Source organism: Rhagoletis pomonella, unplaced genomic scaffold (genome assembly GCF_013731165.1).
Source record: "Rhagoletis pomonella isolate Grant_MI unplaced genomic scaffold, Rhpom_1.0 Rhpom_scaffold_00003, whole genome shotgun sequence".
Lineage (NCBI taxonomy): Eukaryota > Metazoa > Arthropoda > Insecta > Diptera > Tephritidae > Rhagoletis > Rhagoletis pomonella.
In genome coordinates this window covers 84,598,920-84,623,613 of record NW_023458557.1, presented here as the reverse complement: position 1 = coordinate 84,623,613, position 24,694 = coordinate 84,598,920, and positions in this window count along the sequence as shown.

Genomic DNA, 24,694 nt, shown 5'->3' with positions numbered 1-24,694 from the left:
GGCTGTTTGTGGAAAACCGCAGACAATACTGAATATGATGGACACTTGGTGTGATGCAAATGAGCTCACCTTTAACCCAACCAAAAGTAGTGTTGTGCTAATCACCAGAAGGAGAAGGTCGGATGGTCAAATTTCCTTCACACTTGAAATCACAATTCAGACTTCCCCCGAAGTGAAGTATCTAGGTGTAAGTCTGGATACAAAACTATTGTGAAAATCTCACGTGGAACACAAGACCTGCAAAGCATTGACAGCATTTTGAGAATGTAAAACGGCCTTTGGAAAAACGTGGGGTCTGTCACCAAAGGTAATCCTCTGGATTTATACCTCTATGATCAGACCCATAATTAGCTATGCGTCACTGATATGGTGAAGCAGACTCTCGATCAATAGCTTGGAAAGTCTGCTTGCTAAACTGCAAAGAACGATTGCCGTGTACTGTACGGGGTCTTTCTCTACAACACCTGGCGCTGCTATTCTCACTTGTGTTCATACGTGGAGAACCATTAAAGGCCACCTGACAGGTGGCACTTGTATACAAAAAACACATGGACGTTGGTGTACGATTGATGAAGGTGGGCTAAAGGTGGGCAAAACATATGTTGCCTTCAACCTCAGAAGATCTATCTAGTTTTTTTCTCTCATTTAGCAGACGGACTTGATGGACTTCTGATTGGTCACTGCACACGGCACAAAGACCTGACTGTGGTAGGCGTAAATGACAACTCCATTTGCCCATCCTGCCTTGAAGAGGATGAGACAGTAGGAAACTTATCATATTTCTGCCCCGCCTTTGCGAGAATTATTTAGGTATGATGTATTTGGCCGCGATGTGCTGAGAGACGAACACCTGAGCGCTTTGACACCCAACAATCTGCTTAGGCTTATTCGTAAATCGATTTAAAACAGATTAAAATGAATATGAAAACAGTACAATGATCGGCGTTTTGATTCTCCATACTAACTCTTGGCGAAACAAAGTACCAATTGTGGTCTATTTGCGGGACTCATTGGATGCCAGCCATGCTAACCTACTCTAACATACATATGTAGGGGCACCAGTCGCCTTAACTATGTTCTTCTGCATTAAATTCCTGCTGGATGGTTGGTAAGATATTGTGGAACTCTTAGCTAGCTAGAGATTAATTTTCTCCTGCTCTCGCCACGCAGAGAAATATTTTATTGCTATATCCGCATGTGCTAACTAATAGCACCTGTTCAAATTTCCTATACATTCATACATCTGCGAGTATGAAGATATCTACGTGTGCACTAGCACCACACTCACCAGCGCCTATGAAGAACGTATGGCTGGCTGGCTGGCTGACTGGCTGTGAATTATCGAAAGACCATCAATAGTTTATGTCACACCGATTGACTTTGATTTACGGTGATATTTTGTACAAATCATAAATAATGGCAAATCTGCGATAATAGATTTGAGATTTCCTTGTGGCGACAAATGAACACTCCAGCGAATGTTTACCCGATCTCTCAGGTTGGGCGTCATTGCTGGTGTTTGATAGCACGGCCGGTTGCCAGTTGGTGCAAGGGTTGTTTAGTATTACAAAAAAAGAAAAAAAAAAAGGATTGATTGCAACAACAACTGTCTAAAGTGTTATATATTTAGCAAGGCATCTTTTCCTTCAACTATCCATAACTGCAGCTATAGTAGGGAGATCCTTTGTCGTCGTTGTTGCTGCCGCTGCAGCTATGTATGTACGTGCAGCTCACGTGCAATTTATTTATAAATAATTGCACATTCAAAGCATATTTGCGCTTGACGGAGATGAATTCGTCATCGATGTATTCACGCATATGTACGTATGTATGGATGTATGTTGACAAAGTCGCATGCAAGCATTCGTGTATATGTGAGTATGATGGATGTATTGCTGCTGCAGTTACAAAGTAGTTGGCGACATGCGCAACATACATAAATCGCCGTCAATTCAACATCGCCATCATCAGTGGCAGTGTCGTCAGCATCAGCGTATGAATAACCTAGCTTCAGGTGCACAGTGTGCTCGGCGTGACCAAAACTGGGATGTATGGCAACTGAAGTTCTCGAATTTTTGGGATAGAATTTGTGTAAAATTTAGACATTTTTACTTTAGGTCGAGGTGGGCTGTGGAAACCACCGGCCATACTACCAGGCAAATTTGGCCAAAAATTGATGTAGCTCTTAGCCGGCTGGATCGTTCCTCTCTTAGATTAGTAGTCGGGGTAATTACCGGGCACTGCCTGATGTGCACACACGGAAAAAGGCTAGGATAAGGTACCAACGGTTTTTGTCGCATTTGCAGAGACGAGGAAGAGGTGGAGACCGGCGAACACTATATCCGCCATATTTCCGCCATGGCCAACACGCGCAATCAATTCTTCAACAAGTACTTTCTAGATTGTTTAGCCGGTTACCACAATCACCTTGATTTGGAGCGCTCGGCGTGCTGAAGTGCCATCGAGTACCTAATCAGGGAGTTACGGAGTTTTATGCTCCAAATCTTCCTTTATAACCACGCGTGGACATTCGACTAATTAAATAAACAAACATGTGTCAAAATACCAGGGTGGAGAGATCATCAATTAGAAATTGGTATTGCCAATGCATTTTGGAGACGCATAATGTCTTCCTTAGATCCATCCCAGAAAGGCCTACTGACTGATGGTATGTATTGGCATGATTATACTAGCCGAAGAGGCTGATGACTGACCACTTATCAAATTAACCAACGTCCGCAGCAGCCCTTAAGACAGCTCCAACTATTACAGACTTAGTTCAACCATTGGTCCGAGCCAAAACTCCTACGTATTATTCTTGACTTTAAACTTAAATGTATGGATAATATTAGGAAGAGAGAATAACTGCCTATTAGCAGAGGATATCTGCAAAACGGTGTTTGGGGAAAATTGACAGCAAGTCATTAAAGGTACATATGACGATCTAGTCTGATCCGCTGTGGCTAAATGGTTAGAGGTGCGTACTATTACGCCGTAGGATCTGGAATCGATCCCTGGTGTAAGCAACATCTAAATTAGAAAAAGTTTTTTTTTAACCACGGTCGCCCTGCGGCAGGTAGCAGCAGATGTCCGAGTATACGTATTTGTGCCATGAAAAAGCTTCTCATAAAAGACCCTTCATTTGAGGGAAAGCTTGGACGAATACTTACTTAGAAAAAGTGTGAACGACAAAACGTCATTATTTTTAGTCAGGTCGTGAGGTTAGGGGTATCAAAGTTGTGGAAGTAAACCGCATATGGGCACTCAACGATCTTGATGGAACTTTACAGATTACGTTATATCGGATTGAGGCTGACTTAGATGCCGACAATGATAACTGGAAAGAAACGCGAGCATACCGTTGGGAAATGTTTTAACAACCATCTACATCGATTGCCCAACCATGAAACAAATAGTTCGCGCGGATCACTATTCGTAGGACCTGCAGATAATGCGATACATGGTCAATTCTGCCATATACATATCCATAAAGCTCTTTTCGGTCTTTCGAAATACTAATTGTGACGACGAGGGGTCTTAGCGTTATTCTGTTCGCCTTTTAGCAGTAAGTTTTCTAAAAATTAAATGAAATTAATAAAAAAATGGTCCTTTTTTAAAACGAAAGAAAAGAAAAAACTAAAGTAAAAAAGAAAAACAAAATAAAATAAGTTCCTAAAAATTAAATGAACAAATAGTATGAGAAATTGCAAAAAATATAATAAGTTCCTAAAAACTGAATCAAATAAAAAAAAATCGTAAAACAACAAATTCTATGAATTAAATGAACGCTAAATTTAAAATAAAATTAAATAAGAAAAGAAAATACTTTTATAAAAAACCATGGTTTTTCTACAACATTTTTCATTAAAATACGGCCTTAAGCTCACTAAAATTCGTGAATATAATTATTTTTTAACAATAAAATCCAAAAATTAAATTAACAATAAAAACTAAACATTAAAATAAAATAAAATAAAATAAACAGGCAAACAATACAAAATTTTAAAACCAAAAGTATAAAAAAGTTCTTAAATTTAAATTAAAATAAATAAAAAAATCCTTTTTAAAATATAGCAATATAATAATTTAAAGAAAACTAAATTAAAAAGGAAAACAAATTGCATTAGAAAAAGCAAAAAAATAAAATATGTCATTTCTTAAAATTACATAAATGAAATTAAAAAAACAAATTCTTAAAAAGTAAAACTTATTAACTAAAAGACAATTAAATTAAATAAAAAAAATGAATTGAAAAAGAAAAAATAATTTCTAAAAAATTTAATAAATTTATACAATAATTTTTTTAAAACATTGAAATCTAAAAATGAAATGAAACTTAAAAAAGGTTTCTTAAAAGTAAATTAAATTAAAAAATAGATATCCCTATATCCTTATTGACAAATAAGAGAAAATTAAATTTGAAAAAAAAAATTTTGTTTAATATAAAATACAAATCCGCTGCACGAGAAAGCGAACTTTGAAGCTCTCGATTGACACAGCAGCCATTGCGACTGTTGGAGCAGCGCGAGCAAAATGAAGTGCTTTCTGTCAAAAGAGCTTGTCACCGCGAAAGTTGACAAGGAAGCTTTCAAACTATCTTGCCTTTTTACAAAGAAATATACTAAGTATGTACATATATTTGAATTCTTTGGAAATATTTCGGGATTGTTTTATTTAAGATATGGGTAACTGGGGGATTAATTCCCAATTATAATTGAACAGAGAATGTCTAGCATCACTGAAGATTACTCGTAATGAGGTACATAGATGTGAAAATTCTTTCTACCTGCCTGCTTTTTATGCCAACGGCCCACCGTGCCAGCGTCGTCGTCAAGGCATCGAACGATAGGACATAAAAATGCGCCAAATCAAAAATGCTTTGGTGTCACGAAAGAGTCATGAAAGAAATGGCACGAAAGCAAATATGTGAAAATATAAAATAATAGCACAGGTGCACTACATATGAGCATATATGTACATATGTATGGGTGAGTGTAAGCGAAAGGGTTGAAATTACAAACGGTGAAATCAATCATCGTTCAAAATTGCTGCCACTGCCAGGCGGAGTATGAATGGAAGATTGTAGAAATCAGTAGTGGCACAGGTGACCAATATAAATTTTCAAGGCGAAAAGAATCAATAAATTGGAGTTAGTTTTCAAAGGAGACAGAAATGTCTCGTAACTATGTGGAACAAATTTGTGAAGAAATAAAAGAAAATTTTGTTTTTAGAAATGAGAATGCAATAAAAACCAATTAGTTATACTAAGTATTACTAACTTGTGGCGCGTGTAATGTGACAGTGCGCGTCATACACTTTGCTAAAGAGTGCAAATGTATATAAGTATATACATATGTATCACATATGTATTTGTACCACAAAATATTCACCACAATAATTTTTGGTCGATTCTTCTTTATGAGCAAAACAAAATATTTGTGAAAACTTTTATAGCCGCCTTCTTCTGGGCATTTTCACTCATTCCCCTCGCTTCGCTTTGCTGCTACTCGTTCAGCAAGTTGAGTAAAAATCCCAAGGCAGGCATCCGTACACGTTCATTGCATATTCATCACAGACAACAACTACAACAGCCAAAAATACGATAATAGTAAAATCTAACGACAGCATTGCTCCAGCATAACTTACACCCCACCCCAAAGCAAATAGCATAGTCGTACGCGGGTTGGCAATCAGCGCGCTCCAAACGCCTGCCAGCTATAGCGTAACAACGCAAGTGAGCGGGTACGGGAGATGGCCGAAAGCAAGTAAGAAGCCTGGCAAAGTAATTCTGAGTGCTGCTGAGTGAGCTTTGGTAAACGTCGCGTAACGTTTGTTTATGTCGAATTTGCAGCAAACAAATTCACATCACTCACGAGGAGCAGCAACAGCAGCAGCAGCAGAAATGGCAAGTGGCAAGTGGCAAGTGGCAAGTGGCAAGTGTGGCAGCAGCATTGGCAAGTGGCAACCACACAGCTGAAGCCATAATGTAATGTAGCAACAGCCAACAAATGAAAGAAAGCAATAGCAAAAGCGGCAACAACAATGTTTGTAGCTGTAAAACTGAATGCAATCGAAGCAAAACTCAATTCTAAGTGCCGAAGCCAACAACGACAACACTAAGATTCTTGGCCAAATTGACGATTATGAGGCAACAAACAACAGCAAAGTAATGTGAAAGTAAGTCGAAAGCGAGTCGAAATGAAGAAGAAACGTCGAGGCGGTGGTAATGTGCACATAATTTACACTTGCATTATTTTTCGTATAATTTGAGATAAATGGACGTTGGCATCACAAAAATATACATACATACATATGGAGATATCAAAAATGGAATATACACTCTCACAAATAGACTATGTAGCAGCAGAATAGCCGAGTGAATTGCAAGAAAACAGCTTCAGGATCTTACGCTATATGCATGTATGTACATTAGGGTGGTCCAACAATGCATGTGGAAAAAGTAAAGTCCGAATTTTAGTGCTCCCACCCCCTAGGATTGCTCTATACCGAAAAATACACACTGCTGTTATTTTATATTTTGAAATCAAAAAATATTTAGAAATCGCTCAAAGCGCTCAAAGTTTTTTAATGTATGTACATTAGGGCGTGGTAATTTAATTTCCAAAAAAGTGTATGCCATATTCGAATTCTACGTTCGATTATAAGCAAAAATTTATGTTTGACCGTCCCAATTTTTTAAAGAAAAATAAATGTATTATATTTTTTCTGAACGAAATTAATTTTTCATTTACAAAGTTTTGTGTTTTCTTCATATTTAAACTACTACTTTACAAAACCGAGCAAATAGATAATTATGTAAAAAATTTTTTGGTACAATGAAAAATAAATTTTGACCGAAAAATTTACAATACACTGCTTTTCTTTTGAAAATTGTGAGGATCAAACATTGTTTCTGGTATATAGTTTATTAGCCATTTTTGCTTAGAATTAATCATAGAATTTGCTTTAGCTTTACGATTGCTTAGAAAATTTTGGTCCGAACAAATTACTCCGCCCTAATGTACATATTTTTTTTTATAGGAAAAAAACAATTTTACGCGCAAATGGTACAGAATTCTGGAAAATAAATATTTTTCGTTCGCAAACACTGCTTCTCTTCGGGAAACCTCTAGTAAAAATACCAATTTTTTTGGTTTTTGGGGATCTATAAAAAATAGCTAATATTAAAAAATGGTTAAATAAACAATTGGGTATCATTACTGGTAGCCTCCTGAAGACAAGCAGAGTTTTTTGATAAAAAAAAAAGTTTTTTCAAAATTTCTATACGAAAAAATTGTTTTCCCCCGAATAAAACACCGTGTTACAAAAACAAAAAGGCTCGAAACATATGAAGCAATCAATATACTCAAAACCGCGTTTTTAATTTTGCTCTTTGCCGTCAGGATTTTTTCAAAAGAACTTTGTACTTCCAAAGGTGCTATGATTAATTCAAAAATCATCTGAAAAATTCAGTGCGATGTTGAATAACGATATGGGTACCAAGTGCATGAAAATACATATTTCGTTAAATTAAAAAAAAAATTTAATTAAACAGTAGACAAGGACGAAGAGGTACCTTTTTAATTAATTTCATTTTTCTAAGCAAATACCTCTAGAGTTTCGAGGATGAGGTCGAGTGTATACTAGTCGTGGACCTATAATTTTATCAAAAATAGTTATTTCAAAATTTTATCAAAAATAATTATTTCAAAATTTCAAGGATATTCAATACCTAATCGTCTTTATGCGCCAAAAATTTTATCGGCATTGATGCTACAGAGTTTTCTCATTAATTTGAAACCTATACTAAGTATTTTTCTACTTGCCACAAAATTTTTTTTAACGATTTAACGAAAGCTTTAAGCGCTTTGAGCGACCTCTAAATATTTGTTTTATTCCAGTTTAAAAAAAAAACATGTGTATATTTTTGTTTGGTATAGAACAAGCCTAGGGATGAGGGCATTAAAATTTATACTTTTATTTTTTTTTTTTACCACCCTAATGCACATATGCGAGCCTATAAGGTCGTATGCGTGTGTGTGTGTGTGTTTGCATTGGTATACGCTTTAGAAAATGCGGTGATGCATGCTATGAAGTCATCCTGCTGCCAACTATGCGAAACCCATAAAGATATGCCTTTGTGAAGGCGACCACTAATCTTCCACATTTGTAAATGCAAGGGCGGTTCTTTAAATGTACGTCCCTCGAAAAATTTTGCTTATGTACTAAACCGATTCGGTGCCGAGATTCCCCTAGTTTAGGCCGAACAATTTTGGCCCATAACATTGTCTCATATTGGTAGCAATATCCGAGCTATTATAGAGCCAAACTCCAACGCAACTCGACCCAGGCTCGATGTTTGATCGGGGGAAATTCTATTAAAAAGATTATCTATCGTCACTGGGAGATATTCAGGTACTGGGGTGTGTGAAAGTCCTTGAGTTGAGACATCCTTGGCTGAGAATTTTCTTTTAACTCGAGGAATCAGCGAAAGACTAACCAGAAAGTGTGAGACTTTAACCAACTAACTAACATCAAGAAACCGTTTTCTCCAGTTCTAGCATCAAGTGTTTCGTCGAGAGTTGAATTGAGCACTAAATTCTGCATTCGGCACAGTTCTGATACAATTTTCAAAAAGTGACTTCTTAAAATTTTACGATCGTCCGTTGTATGTTTTAAATGTAGACACAACCCTTGCTAGTCGGGTACAACCAGGATGTCGAGTCTCCTTGATGGACTGAGATTAAGTCATTGCTTGGCAGTAATTGGGAACCTTGACCCGAAAATGTATCGCCTCAGGTCTCAATATGTGGAATATGTTTTGCAGCTTTCACGTCGGCAGCTCCCTCAGCTGTTATGTGTACCAGCTTTACTCGTAGATGGCCACAAGTGCAGTTGGGTTCAGCCGGGGCCTGGTACTACCATCAAGTATTTCATCGGGAGGCGGATTGAGCACTAGTCTCAACGTCCGTTCCGGTCAGAAGTTGCATCCACGGTTAGTTTAATTTCGGGAAGAAGCCCACCCCTGTCGGATCTGTATGCCCCGCACTCACCATGTTCCTATCCATACCACAGAAAGATCGTTTCTGAGACTAGTATCGTCTGTTTACGTAGATTTTTCGGCGTTACATCGCCTTGCGGGTTTACACACTTTCTTGACGTTCGCTTGTACGCTTTGCCTGTTCGGAGTTGTTGCCTCACTGTGGCACTGTGGTGCAGCATATGTACCTCATTCCATGCATGGTTGCTATTCAGCATTAGTGGCACCAGATTGACTGGTGCGACGCTACAGCCAAGGCTGTCTTCTACATGCTTGTTTAGCTTTCTGAAGCGGGGACATAAGAAAAGCACATCTTCCGCATCTTCGGGGACTGCAGGTTCGCACTGCTCGCAATATGGGGTCTCTTCATGCCAAAATCGGTGAATGTACGCTTTAAAACAGCCGTTACCACTGCGAATTTGGGTACTTCCCCGTGCTTTCTCTCGAGCTATGATTCGACTCTAGGGATGAGCCGATAAGTGGGCACAAGCCTGCCATGATGAGCGCCATGTATTCCGATACCGTTCTGAACGCAGAGCATACTCTAAGAGAACACAATCGGTACGAGGATTTTGCACTTCGTGTATATGAGGTGTACTTAAATGCGTTGCATCAAAGTAACCTCACCACCCCAGCTAGAACCGCTCTTGGCTGTTGCCTTGACAGGGATACAGTCGCAGTCGCAGCTTTTTTCCTCGCGGACCCTAAGTGGTCCCGATAGCTAAGCCGATGATCCAATAAAACACCTAAGTATTTACTTTACATATGGCTTGGACTCTATGATGCTATCACCAACTTAAAGCACCACCTTTTCTACCTTCATACGGCTGCTGATGAGTGCGTGTTCCGTTTTATGGGCAGCCAGTCGTAGACTCTTCGCGCTTAGCCATTCCTGGGCCGCTGCCAAAGCATGTTCCGCAATGCTTACCATATCCGTGAGCGCTCTTGCGGTTACAGCGATTGATATATCGTCCGCAAAACCAATGAATGATGCTCTCTGGTGTACTTTGAGCCGCAAGCTGCCGTCATACGGAATGTATCACAAAAGGGTCCTTGCCAGTGTGGCGACTTATATACATATATGTATATATATCGAGGTGCAATCAAGATGCAAATGAAATACGAAGTATTTTGCGTATAAGGGTTCTCACGCAGCTAGTTATAGCAATATATCGAAATCGATTTAGCCAGGTTAAAGTCGATGTGAACCTTGGAATTTCTGCATTTAAGGGTCACCTTCAAAAAGGTACTTAGCCAATGCAGTTCGCTCGTTGATATCTTTGTAAGGAACCCGATATTATCAGTTATATGTTTTACAAAATCTTCTGGAGCTCCTTGTAACTTTACCAAAAGTGGCCAAAGGACTTATTGAACCACCCTCGTGAACTTACTACCACATACACACCCTCATATATACGTATTGACGAAAGCAAAACATGACCCAAAATTGACGACTTATATGTCGCTTTTGATAGACGCAAGAACATCGGCTATGACTGTGATATAGAAGTACTTGTGTGTGTGTGTGTGTAAACATGCTTCCCTTTAATGGAGAGAACAATCCAGCCAGTGAGGTTGATTTGATGATGCAGTCCTCGCCAGCGAGTAGAGTGGGATCACAGACGTACCGGAAGCATTCACAGTGAGTGCAAGCCAAGGCAGCTCGGCACGAAAAACTTTGGCGCGTACAATTTTATTTTATTGTTATTATTATTTTCCTATGCTTGTTGAAATTTATATTTTTCGCAACTCTGGCGACACTTACTTGCCAGCAACTTGAGCGCGCACACACAGACCCCAGCCGCGGTCCCATCCCCAGCCAACCCGCCGAGGAGACAAACGTAGTGTACTCATAGTAGGACAGAAATTGTTGAGGACGAAATGGTAGCCGGCTTTCTGCCGGCTGCTTGTTAGTTAGTCCTCTGACATCGTCGTCAATCGTGCTCGGTACGTCTGTCGGTGGCATTGCGCGAATTTGTGCTTAAAGAGCGCACTGAGGCACGAGGAGGAAAACGGTTGGGCGTGCGTATATGTGTGTGTGTGTGTGTGTGTGCAACTTGTCTTGGCCTCTCATAAGTTAGCATTTAATGTCTGTAAGCATTTCTTTACTGGCGCGCGACGCTGTTGCAACTTTTGTGCTGCACTGCTGTCGGTCCTCCGCATTAAATGTGCGCCGCCATTTGGTCGGGTTTATAGAGATGCAATGCGATGTGGCGGCATTCATCGTCGAAAAATGTGGGAAATCGATACAAAATGGCATCGTCAAATAAAATTTTACAACCTTTGCCGCTGCTGACGAAGGAAGGATAGGACGCTGCTACTACATACTACTACTACTGAGAAGAGTCAAAGTTTGCCACGCGTATGACGCCGGCTGTACAGTTGCTGATGAAGATGACGACGCTGCTAGTGGGTGTTGTATAGCGGGCTGGGAGCTAGCTGCCTGTGTGAGGAGTAGGCGAGTATGACGGGAGATGAAACTTGAATTAGCCTAAAATTCACTGTGGCACGGAAAGTTTTTTCTGAAGCAAATAAAGAATAACATTAGCTAGAGTTACCAGGCTTAAGAGGGTTTAAATAAAAAAATGTTTGGAGATGCAAAATATTTCGCGGGCAGGTACCGCATTTTTTGTAACGCTAAAGGGCCATGCGGATCTACATCAGCGTATGGATATAGACCAGCGTTTTCGTGGCTTTCTTCTGACAGTTTTGCGATGTAAACAAAAGAATTACAATATTTAATGATTTGTGTTCTAATTGTAAACTTAAAGGCTATTTTGGCAACTGTCTTTCAACTCAAGAAGAACTTAGCGTTATCTGTTTGTGTTTTAATAAAAAGTTTTCAAAAAATTTAATGAAATAAAAAATATAAATAGATATTTTTATTTTTGAAACGATAATACTAAAAAATAAAAGACAATTTAATTAAAAAAGGAAAAAAAAAATATAAAAAAATATTATAAAAAGTATCTTAAAAGTAAATGATATTAAAAAATATGTTTCCGCTTAAAAAAATAAAATCTAAAAATTAGAATAAAATATATAAAATAGTAGATAATTAAAAAAAGAAAAAAAAATAATATTTAAAATAAGTTCCTAAAATGTAAATGAAATAAAAGTTTATATATTTTTTTTAAATGATATAAACTAAAAACTTATGTAAAAAGGAAAAAATAAACATATATACATATATATTTATATACAGAAATATTAAAAAGAGTTTCATTAAATTTAAAAGAAATTAAAAAAATATATTTCGATTGAAAACAATAAAATTTAAAAATTAAGAAAAAATTTAATTGAAAGAGAACAACAAAATATTAGTTTCTAAAAATGTTATGAAAACAAAAAAAAATTTTTTTCTTTTTAAAGCGTTAAAATTTAAAAATTAAATAAAAAATAAAACTAAGTTTTTAAAAATCAAATGAAATTAAAAAAAAATGTATGTATAAACTCATAGTTGCGGCATCACAACGTGTCTTCAAGTCGTGGCCTATGTTTGTCCCTGTGTAGCAGTGACAGCCACATCTACTAGTGATGTGCTGAATTGTCGGTACACAATACTCGGTACCCAATACTTAAACAAGATTTCGGTACCCAATACTTCTTCTTCGGTACCCGATACCGATTCTTTACATAAAACCTTCGCCATTTAATGCATTTCAAATTTAGAAAAAACTTTCATTACTAATTTATATGATATCGGCTAAAACACTTGAACTTATCGCAACAGAGAAATTTTATTTTATCAGTTTTAACCTTAGCCAATCTAAGGTCCCAGAAAAATGCTTTTGACGGATGAAGAAGCCTTTCAGGGGGGAGATTCTGTAGCCAGTTAGCGACAAGTTTCGGATCGATATCGCACTTGCTGACGTAAAAATATTTCATATCATACGTCAACAATACCGATACAAAAATGCTTCAAACAAGTAAGAGTTTCTCAGCATTATGGCCTCGAACCGACATATATAAATACATCTTTCATTTGAATCAGTATTAAAAGCTCTATTGGCTCCTACATTCGGGTTTTGATAGACGAGCCTCCCTTGAAGAGTTTTTTCCATATTTTTGGCCTATGTGCGCTTTTATTCGAAACCTAAATGTATCGGTACCGAATATCGATCATTATTAAAAAGTATTGACTCAGCACATCACTAACACCAACTGCCATACGAGATCTCTTGAAAATATGAATCTACGTACCATACCTAATAGGTTGGAATAATTGGACGGGTACATTTGAGACGAACTTCAAGAAATTAGTACCAATGGACAGCTGTCTTATAATTTTCAAGCAGAGTTTCAAGGAAAAGAAAGGCTTGACAGAAAATGTCTTAAAAGAGGCACACCTTCAAAAAATCTGCATTATGTCGGGCAGTCATTGGTAAATTATTGTTTCGATACCCTAAATTGGGCTAACAAAAGCTTATACTGGAAGGGTCATAAACAACTGGATAGACCACCAGCTGAAATGTTCAAGGTTGAGGTATATAAGCTAAGATACGGATTTATGTAGAAGGGACTATCGAACTCTAACTAATCTTTAACGAAACATTATTCCCTCGGTTACCACCTCAGCAAAAAGGTTTTTTTCGACAAAATCATAAGCGGGACGAAGAAAAACCGGAACATATTTTCAGTGAATATGTTGCTTACGAAAGGTGCATACTCACTCATCTAAATCACGTCCGACAAGTGTTAGTCCGCGTAATAAGCCTTCATATACAAGGTAAAGGACTACCTCTGTACACAATAGATTACGTGGTACTTCGAGGTCCTTTAAAAGTAATCATAAAAATTATAACCTACTTTGCAAGAACAGAGCATCTTCAAGATAATTCATTGAGTCTAAACCCAAAAACCGTTCCTCTACATACTTTATCCTTTAGCTCCTTCGAAGCATCACACCTAACACGCATAAATATAGTGAAATTATGTATGAAGCTTATAATAAAATAAGAACAAAAAGCCACCCAACCACCACACGTACGAAGGAAAAGTGCAACCAAGTTGTGGCAACCAGCTTCTCCACTACGCTGCTGTAGAAGATGAAGCAGACGAAGTCAAAGCATGGCAAAATAAGACTTTCAAACCAGTAGACAAATTCGGAAATGATTTGTGCATATTCGTGCTAAACACACCGCAGCAACAAAGCCATTGGGTATCCTTACGAGCCACCACCAACAACAACAGCACCGCTGTTAAAGCTTAGTGTACAATGCGGCAGTAAGTGGTTGGCTTCAGGAGTGTGTAGCGCAGGATTGAGTATCTATAGTACAAAGCGCCGAATTCCGCAAAACCACGGCATTTTACACCTGTTCCATGTGCGCTTATTGGAAGCATATCTGTTGCAGTTGGTATTGGTGTTTCTGTTTGTGTTGTTGCCTTATGCACTCCACGCGGCACATGAATCACCCCCGCTTGGAAGACGATTGCGACATGGTTTATGAAATCGTAGCAGCCAAAAATGTTGAGACAAAACGAGACTCAAGCACGCGGCAAACAAAAGCAAATAAGCAGATCTGGAGAAGTGTAAAACTCCCTTGAGTACTACTGAGCGACGCGTTGCAATATCACGCACGTACCTTCGGTGTACTCGCACATTTGTGCATATGTACGGCGCAAGTGGCGGATAGTGGCGCTATGCTACGCGGTAATTTGGGCAAAATTATGAGACTACCGTGCCGAGGCGGACTTAATGTGTGCACGTGCTAATGGGCTACAACATTTTGTCAAAAATGAATTGCTGCCGCTGTACATACATAGGTGTGTACCTACACATGTGTCTTCAGTTTTTTCCCTTTCTGAGTGCTTATAAACTAGCGAAGAAGCCGGCTTGGTGATAAATTCATACTTGCTAATAATGGCAATGACACAAACTTAAGGCAAACTTCTGGTAAACTAGCAGCAAACTTAAAATAGGTATGTATTGTATTGAGAAATCGCCTGGCCAAATGTGCAGGGGCCATTAACTGCGCTCCAGGTGTAAGAAGGTCTTCGAATAGTTTGGTAAAAAATTCATAATATTGCACAGTGACCTGTCCTGTTAGCACGGAGTGTTAGCGCTTGATCAGCTTAAGAAGCTCCTTTATTCTATGCTGTCCCTATTAGGGGAATTAACCTTGAGAATGCTTAGCCTGCGCCTTGCGACCCAAATCAACTTAATTTGGAAGTATTCCGATGCGACCGAGAGCAGGTATTCCCTGGCCAGTTTCGATGGCTCCATAAACGATCCTTAAGCGGTAATGACCACTTGGCTACCAGAGTAAGTATTTAGTCTGCCAATCGGTATCACATTAGCACATAGTCAGTCATGCTTCGCGGGCAACTAAACTTGCAGTCTCTTTCCGATAGGACGATGACCTTCAGGCTCGTCAAGGAGTGCTTTGACACTATCCAGCTCTTTGCAGCAAAGAACACGGTATTACTATGCTGGTTACCAGGACACTATGGGATCGAGGTTAACACGGCCGCCAACGAATTGGCAAGGGAATACTCATCGTCTATGCTTGTGCGGCCGGAACCGTTTTGCGGAATCAGTTGGTTCTCCTCGAGGCTTGTAAGAGAATCGTGGGTAAATTCAAAACGCAGTAAGTACTGGAGGGAGGTAGGACACCATAAACAGGTCAGATCTTTTTGGTTATCCTTTCGCTGGGAAAGATATACATCCTGTGAACAGCGCCGATATCAAGTTGCTTATTGGCTATCTGACAGGCCATAATCACCTGCGCTCACATCACATGCACAGGATTAGTATATCTATGGAGACGGATTTCCATCTTTGCCTTGAAGACGTCGGAGCATATTATTTGTGATTGTCCGGCATTGGCCAGACTAAGACTGCAATGCTCAGTTCTTGACAGTCGATGTCTTTAGATTAGGAATTCTTCTAGCAAGAAACTTTTAGCTTTCATAAGGAGGGCTCATAACTTCCTGGGCCGTCAGTGTTAGGAACCATCATAGGGATACAAAAGATTTCTAGGTTGTGGTATCCCTTTCTGTTACACAAAAAAAAATTTTACATTACATAAACTAGCGGTTTGCGAAGAGTTACTGGCAGAAAACATCTCATCCAATTCTTCCGTTTAACTGCGGCCCATCCGTGAATATATTTACTGCACTTCTGCTCCAGAGTCGGCAATTTTCCTATCCATCCACAGGATGTGGGTTGTAGAGGGATTGAAGTTAGTTTAAGAATGCACCGATCATTTTTCACAAGCATGAAGTCGAAGTTAACGAGGATTGCCGAGTGCTCACAAGCTGAAGTGAGGCAGAAACGAGTGCCGCTTATCCTAATGATGGAGAAAACTACGGTCGTATTTTCTACAATGTCTAAACGTACGTCTAACCTAGAGTGCTAGTATGGAAGTGATCCGCAACCCAATGCTGGTTTCGATACGGGCAATCTCTCGAATGTAATACCCTCTTAATTTAGACAGACTTTTACAGTGTATTCCATTTAATAATTATTAAATTTGGAGCGGGTAATCACGAAATGTGCCACATTAAGTCTGGAAAATCATACGAAAGACGCGTTTATAACTATTTTTCAAACAGCCAAATGAACATCCAACCCTGTCCATAATAATGACTACTTCGAAGCTCTTCAAGCTTTCCGACATTTCAACTCTTTTCAGCGAGAAGCAAGAAAGCATTGTGCTAGATACTTGGTCCTGCAAAAGACACGAAGTTGCCGACAAACTCGCTAGTAAAGGAACCTTGGTAAGCTTAGAATTTGTGAGCGACTTGTCCAGTGATGTCCACCAGATTGTGACGCCGTCGTATAATGAGACACTAAAGGCTCGCTAGTTTCTGGTATTTGCAAGTTGAATAAAGCGTTTTTATAAAAGAGAAGCTTATATTAGATAGATTTAGGGCCGTTTTCTCAAGTAGGATTTAGAATTTATCCCTTCAAACGCATTTTTAAAACAAAACCTATTCGAGAAAACGGCCTGTAGCCGTACAATTGTAGAATATCGTGTTACCAATCTATAGTTCGAATCTATGGTCGAAATACAAGAAAACGGACGAGACTTATAGATAAGCACAAGAGTGAGAGCAAGATTATCGAATTTGAGACAGTTTTGGAAGTTAGGTGGATTTTCAGAAAGAGAATAAGATGCGCAGCAAATATTTAGTTGGCCCTACTGCGTTCAAAGCAATGGATTGATAATCATACATAGAGCTTATGAACCTTTCCAGCTCAAATGAATGTTAACTAATGACGAATCGAAAATGACAGAATGAAATGACAAGCACATTTGCATTATTTTCAGATGTCAATATCGCATGAATTCCATGTAGTTTCTATTGTCTTGCGAGTGAATAACTCCAGCAACGGCCACCATCAGAGGCGGGTGGCTAACTTGCAGCTTTCCACATCGAACATTCAACACGTATTTCTGTCATAAAGTTTTCATAAATAATCCCGCAAAATTACTGCACGCACAGAATACAAGAATTTGTTATTCTCACCAAAACCACAGTATATATAGCCCACGTGAGTGCCATCAACAGCTCACACCATCGTCATATTGTCATGTATAGACAATTACCATTTTGTGCATTCGCAACAAGCAGATTGACACAAGTCGATCTGGAAAAAACTAATCAAGTGTCGCGGCTAGAAACAGATGAGGCTGGTTGACAATCTTCCCGGCCATCCGGCGCAGCATTAGCCATACAGAATTTGTTGTGCAGCAGCATTAGCAGCATTCATTTGACGACTGCGACATGTTATTGTACTATTGGAGTGCGTGATGTTAACAAAAAAAAAAAAAAAAACGAAAAAAAAAAAAAGTGGGAAGCCAAAAACAGCCTTTGGTGATGATGGAAACGGCAACGAGTATGAAGGTAATGAGTGGACTGGGTAGGCTGTTAACAAAATGACGAAAATGTTAATACAAAAGAATAAAAAAAAAAAATGCTAGGATGTTGGGCAGAGTGTACCCAACACGTGAGCACATAATTATGAATGTACATTCCCTGTGGGGAAGCGCACTAGTGCCGAGCTAGTTCGGTGCTAGAAAATATAGAAGCATGATTAGTGTGGTTTATTCTCTTTTGCATGCCAAAAACTGGTGAATTTTACATAGCGATGTCCAACGAGGTGTCAATAGGCCCACGATGCATTACCTTTTCGATAGTTTCGAACCAGTTCCAAAATCGACAGAAGAAAAAAGTAACATGATTTTAAATTATTTTCAAAGAAGTGTCTTTGGTTTGGTTTTGAAACCACATTAGGCTGAATGAATCTAATTCAAACTGAGCATTTGAAAATACTATGAAAAAGCATCTGTGAAGTGCAGAATGAATGCATATTTGAACAAAAACAAACGCCAAACAAATATCTGTTTAAAGTAAACAAGCTCTCCGCTGCCTCCCTTTTTGGATAGTTTCGAAATAGTTCTAAATTCGACAGATGAGATCTACAGGGCAGTGTTGGCTAAGATAGTAAACAGTTTTTCGTTATACAAATGAAGGACAGATGAAAAGATACATATGTGGTTCGAGAGACTTTTGTTAATCCAGCACAAAAGCGGTAGAAAAGAACTTTCATTCACCACTCGTGATGAAAATTTATTTTGAGAGAAAGCACTGATACATCATTTAGCTCGCGTCGCTGCAGCAGTCGCAATGACCGACTGAACAAAGCACAGGCGTGCCATTCGGGAGATCCGAGTTCGAGTCCTCGGACAGCGGAACTTTTTTCCAAATTTTTAGATTCTATTTTTAAAATACATTTTTTTGTTAATTTATTTTTATTTTTTAGTAATATTTTCTTATTTTTTTACTTTAATTCTTTTAATTCTCTTAATACATAATATTTTTTAATTTCATCTAACTAAAAAAAAATTGAATGTTTTTGCCTTACTTTTATTTCATTTTTAAAAGCTTACCTAACCTAAATTTATTTTGTTTTTCTTTTATCGGTTTCATTTTATTTTTTAGATTTTATTGTTTTAAAAGGAAAATATATATTTTTTTATTTCATTTAATTTGTAGGATCTTATTTTGTTTTCGTCTTATTTAATTAACTTTTTTTAATTTTTAGATTTTGTTTTAAAAATATTTTTTTTTAATTTCATTTAATAAAAAAATTATAAATTGTTGCTATATTTTATTATTACTTTATATAAATATATTTTTTTTAATTTAATTTTATTATTTATTTATGCTCTATTTTCATTAAAAAATTTTCTCTCTTTCTCTTTCTGTAATTAAATTTATTTTTAGTTAAAAAAAAAATTTATTTTTTTTAATTAAATTTTGTCTTTGAAATTCTTATTGCTGAAAGGCGAACAGTATAACGCTAAGACCTCCTCGTTAGTACATCTTACAATTAGTCTTTCGAAAGACATTAAGGAGCTTTCCAGCTAGTTGCCAGAATTGACAATTTTCTTAAGAAAGACTTTTGTCTTTCGAAAACCGTAGTGAGTGTAAAGGAGTGCGAGTTGCTGGTTTTTTGCATCCCTTTTTCCAAATTCGTCACCTTAGATATAGATTTTTTATGAAGCGTTTTTTTTTATTCTTTGGTGCTTATCACATTTCCTGCAACTATTTTGGACTTAGCACGCTTGCATATACCTAAACAGAAATGATTAGAATAAAATAGGTCGATAGGTTCGATCTTCTAAAAAATTATGCATTTCTAATTGTTCTTGCTTCTTGCATCAAAATATAATTTTTTAGAAAAAGTTGCTGTAAACTTTTCACTCTAAGAGCCAGCGATACATAGTTTAAAAAAAGTAAAATAAAATAGTTTTTTAAAAGTACCATATATCGCTGCTTTTGAACCGGTGAGAATCTAGTTACTAGCGGACTGGTTTGATTTTGGCGATAAAGAACTAGTACTGAATTAGAAATTTGGTTCACTAGTTCGGGGCTTCCGTGCAGGGTTCGCATGTATTTCTGTATATGAAATCCCATTATTCTGCGCAACAAGCGAATATACGAATGCTGCTGGATGGTTGGTGTCTGCCACTACCATACAATGGCGAAAGTTACAAGATTTCTGTGAGCGACAACTGTCACTCCAACGCCGCGGCGCAATATTAAATCAACACTGCTGAGCTGTTGCTGTTGCTGTTGTTGCTGCTGACACTGCTGCTCTTGGCATCGTTTGCCATTCACACGTAACACTCATAAAGTAGAGCAAAATTGTGGCTTAACGTACGCCGCCAATTTGGCAAACGTACAAACATACATAAATGAGAAAGAAGGATGGGTTCTTCGCATTGAATCAGTGAATCGCGTCGTCGGTCTAAGAATCAACGTGCCACATAACACTCGTTCATTGCGTTTGCTTTCCAATGGCATTCACATGTCGCATTCGTAGCAAGCATAACACGAACAAGGCAACGATGAAGAAGAGGTGGCCGCCAGCATCGTCATCATCATCATCAGCATACATTTGCGTGCCGCTCTTACATCACAAGCACATTAGTGGCGCGTTTAGTTACACACCATCAACTTCACCTATTCGATTACACCATTTCGTTGTTGCAGCATCTTCTTGCAACAGATGTTGACTTTGCTAGGCAACAATTGAACTTTGAGGTAATAAATATGTAGCTAAATATGTGCGATGCATTTTTGAGTGGGGCACACTGATTTTGGTAAGTATTACGTTTAGCGCTTCAGCCTAAGAAGTTTTTACTTTTCTTTCACTGATTGATACAAAAAAAAAAATACGATTACACTGTGTAACAATTTCAGTGTCATTGTCTGGAGACGAAATGATTCCAACTCTGGATGAAAAACCTAGACTCTTATATTAAGTAAACCTCCAAACCTTTCTGCATTCTCAGCTAAAATTTTTGTTTTAAGGGTTACAATCGGGTACATATAGTAAAATTTCATGAGGAATCATATTTTAGAACATTCCAACCCACTAGCTCCCTCACAAAAGGTTCGCTTAGACCCCTTTTTGAAGAGTTAAAACTTTCTAGAAAATTCTACGAAAAAAAATGTCAGTTTTGACCACTTTTTTGAAGAGTCTGAATAAAATGGCATTTAGGAGGTTACTAGAGGGTAAAATATTCTAGAAAAGTATTGGCCGGAAAATTTCATTATGGGTATTCTCAGACAAAATATCGATACGTCTCTTTCTAAAGTGGAAAACGCGGCATGCTTTTGCTGTATATGGTGCAAGTGCGATTTAAATTGTCAGTTTGAGAGTGACTCGCCTTGACTACAACCTATTTTGGTCTCAAACGGCATGAATTTGAATAGAGTTGAAGGTCGTGCTCAACGTTACTTGCGTGTGAGGATTACAAATTTAGACAGGCAGCTTTTCTTCGTGCTATAAAAAGTGGCTTTAAAATCGGGAAAAAGATGGATTGTGTTGATTTGGAAATTTATTTGCTACACCAAATCTGCCTGGGATAGGATTTTCTTTCGTCAAGGGCTGTGTATCTACTCCCTGTACAGCTAAACTAAACTTCTAAGTACATATGTAGCTGAAGAAAGAATGAAGATAAAGATCCGGATAAAGGTAAAGGAAATGATAAAGATAACAATGAAAAGATAAACAAAAACGTAAAATTAAAGATGAGAAACAGAGATGAAGATGAAGAAAGTGATAGAGATAAATGCAGAGAAAAAGATAAAAGTGAAAAATGACATGGGTGATGTTATTCTACGCCACGTTATGTTATGTTATGTGGTGTTATGTTTAGCTACGGTTAAGTTATGTTATGTTATGTTACGTCATGTTATGGTATATTATGTTATGTTATGTTATGCTATGTTATGTTATGTTACGTTACGTTATGTTATGTTGTGTTGTGTTATGCAATGTTATGTTATATTACGCTGTGTTATGTTATGTATATGTTATTTTGTTCAACGCATTTCACCTCAACTCACTACAGCACACTTCAAAGCACCCCCCTCATTTCTCCTCAACTGACCTCACATATACTCCTCCCAGTTCACCCTAACTCACCTCACCCCAACTTACCTCATTTCATCTCCACTCGATTCACCTCACCTCTCTTTAACTCACCTCAACTCAAACCACCTGCACTCATCTAATCTCATCTCAGCTCAGCTCACCCTAACTCACCTTAACTTGTCTAAATACACCTCATCTGAACTCACTTCACTTCAATTCACCTTACCTTAACTCAACTCAGCTCAAGACACCTTAACCACCTCAACTCCCCTTAATTTTAGTGGTTGAAATGTTTATAATTTATGAAATGCTCGACGCACGAAATGTGTGGACTAAAGTCAACTTGCCCCTTTCGCAAACCAGTTAGTCGGAGAGTACCCGTTTAACTATAGGGTTATAAATGTTTCCATTAAGAGTCAATGGCCCGAGTGAATACTCCACTACGATTCCGGAATTCTAATCAGTGCTCTTGATGAATTTCCATAGAATCAGTACCTCCCAGCCATCATCAAATAAGATCGCCCGATATTGCGCCCGGAAAACATTGCACTGTAAGATTTCAGAGGAGTTTATATCAAACACTTTTAGTTTTACTAGAGAAGCTGCCGTTAACTTGAGCTTTTGGGCTTAGCTTAGCTTCATTATTGAGATCGTCTACTTCAATGGTTGTCTTTTTCTGCTAACCCAACCTTTTCACTGACTTGTTAGATATTCAGTGAGAAAATTTTTGTCTCCATCTTCGTTTTGTCCTCCATCTTCGTTTGATTTTATGAACCTGAAGAAAAAATAGCACGAATGTTTTAAAAACTGCAGAAACAGCAATGCATTCTGCGCCGCTAAAGGCGGACCACTTCAGCACTGAACGAACCAGAAGCTGGAATAGTTCAGCACGAACTTCGCTCAAAAGCCCTCAGGGTATCCTGGCAACTAGGTGTATATGCACATGTATGTATTTTCAAATATGCCTGTGCGTATGTTTGTATTTTCACTTGCCTGTCATTACAGCAACCTGGCAATGTCATCTAATTAGATTTAACGGCGATTAACCACTATCATCCCAAGCGGCAACTGCATAACTCACTACGTAACTACACATTAAATGCGTACTCGTACGCGGCAATAATTCGTTTATAATGTATGCGACATTGCACAAGACATGTCGACAATGCCACAGGACATCAGTGAAACTTCAAAAAACGCATGAAACTTCAAGTAACTCAGGCAATATACCCCCTAAACGTCCCCCGAATGCCACTCACCCGAAAAATCGCTGCCGGTCATACCTGCAAAGCAAAGTGACAGCCAAAGGATGCGCTTCTTGGTCGTTGACATATGTAAAGTGGGGCTTAAATAATGACAAGAAAGGCCAGAACGGCGGCGAGGTGTGGTGACGGTGATGGCGATGGTGATGGTGGTGGGTGCGCGCAAACAACAAGCAGCTTAACAATGGTGACAAACAAAACAACAATTCAACAAACCACCCATTACAACGCCCCTTTGACGCGACACCCCTTTTAGCTATGCACAGCTACAGTCATACTTGCATATGTATGTATGTATATGCAGCCCGCGCGCGCGCTTGGAGGCGCCTACACATTAAACACGCCAAACGTTAGTCAAGTCAAGCGCAAGGCCACTGTGGCGAGTTTGTGGGTGTGTGGTTTTCGGTATTTGTCAACATCGCTCGCCTCGCAGAAACCTTTAAACCCCATTTCCGGTTTTATTCACTGGCATTGCAAGCGTACAGGTGTGTGTGTGTGTGTGTGTGTATGTGCGTATGGGCACAAGTGCTGTTGCTATAGTTATATGTACATATTTGTGTGAGGCGCAACGCTTCCTTCGGCTAAATTGAGTGACAGTTGAGAGTCGCTTGCCGTTGTAATCCCTGTGACGTGTCTGTGACAACCGCACTGACAGTGACAATGCTTTGATGGTTTGTTGGGCGCAACGTTTGCGCTGACGTAGGTATGCTTACCCACACTCTGAAGCTTTGGTGGCCAACTCATCACCGCCGGCGAGGCAGCTACTACATAGTAGCTCCTGTTGCTTTTACGAGTACAACACATAAAGCACTCAACACTCTTGGCCCTCGGCTTTGATTTGTCATAAGTTCGAAGCGCTTCTGTTTTTGACTTTTGTCATTTTAATTGCTTTGTAGTGATAAGGAAACAATAAATATGCGATTTTTTGCTTTGTATGAATCTTTCATTTTATAGAAAATCTTTCTTCTGGAAATAACATGTTTAAATTAAAAGTCGCTTGCTTTAAAAGTGCGATTTCCTTGCCAGATCATCAATATTTGTTGCCACATTTGACCTGTAATTTTGAGGTTTCACTCTCCTGGGAAAAGACATTGCAAATAATAGGCGATTACTTACGAACAAATGTGGCCATGTTGCTTACTTCTCCTCTTTCAAAAGGAGCGTTTTAGTTCGTTCAGAAATCAATATTTGTCTGCTATTTCATTGGAGCCTGTTTTTACGTGACAGGTCCAAAAAACCCAGCGCACAACCCATTGCTGAGATGGGGGTGCTTTCGCAACCAAATACACGTTTATATAGCGAGCCGCTTGCTCCAAGACAGACGCCCGCTTGCAGAGCCGCGCCTACTGGCGATCAGACGCTTCAAACTTCAGTGAGCCTTCCCGATTGGAGTTTCAACGAATGCGCATTTTTATTTTAATATACAGGTGATTTAGGTTAAGGTGAAGTGAATTGAGGTAAAGTGAGCTCATGCGAGGTAAGTTTAGATAAGTT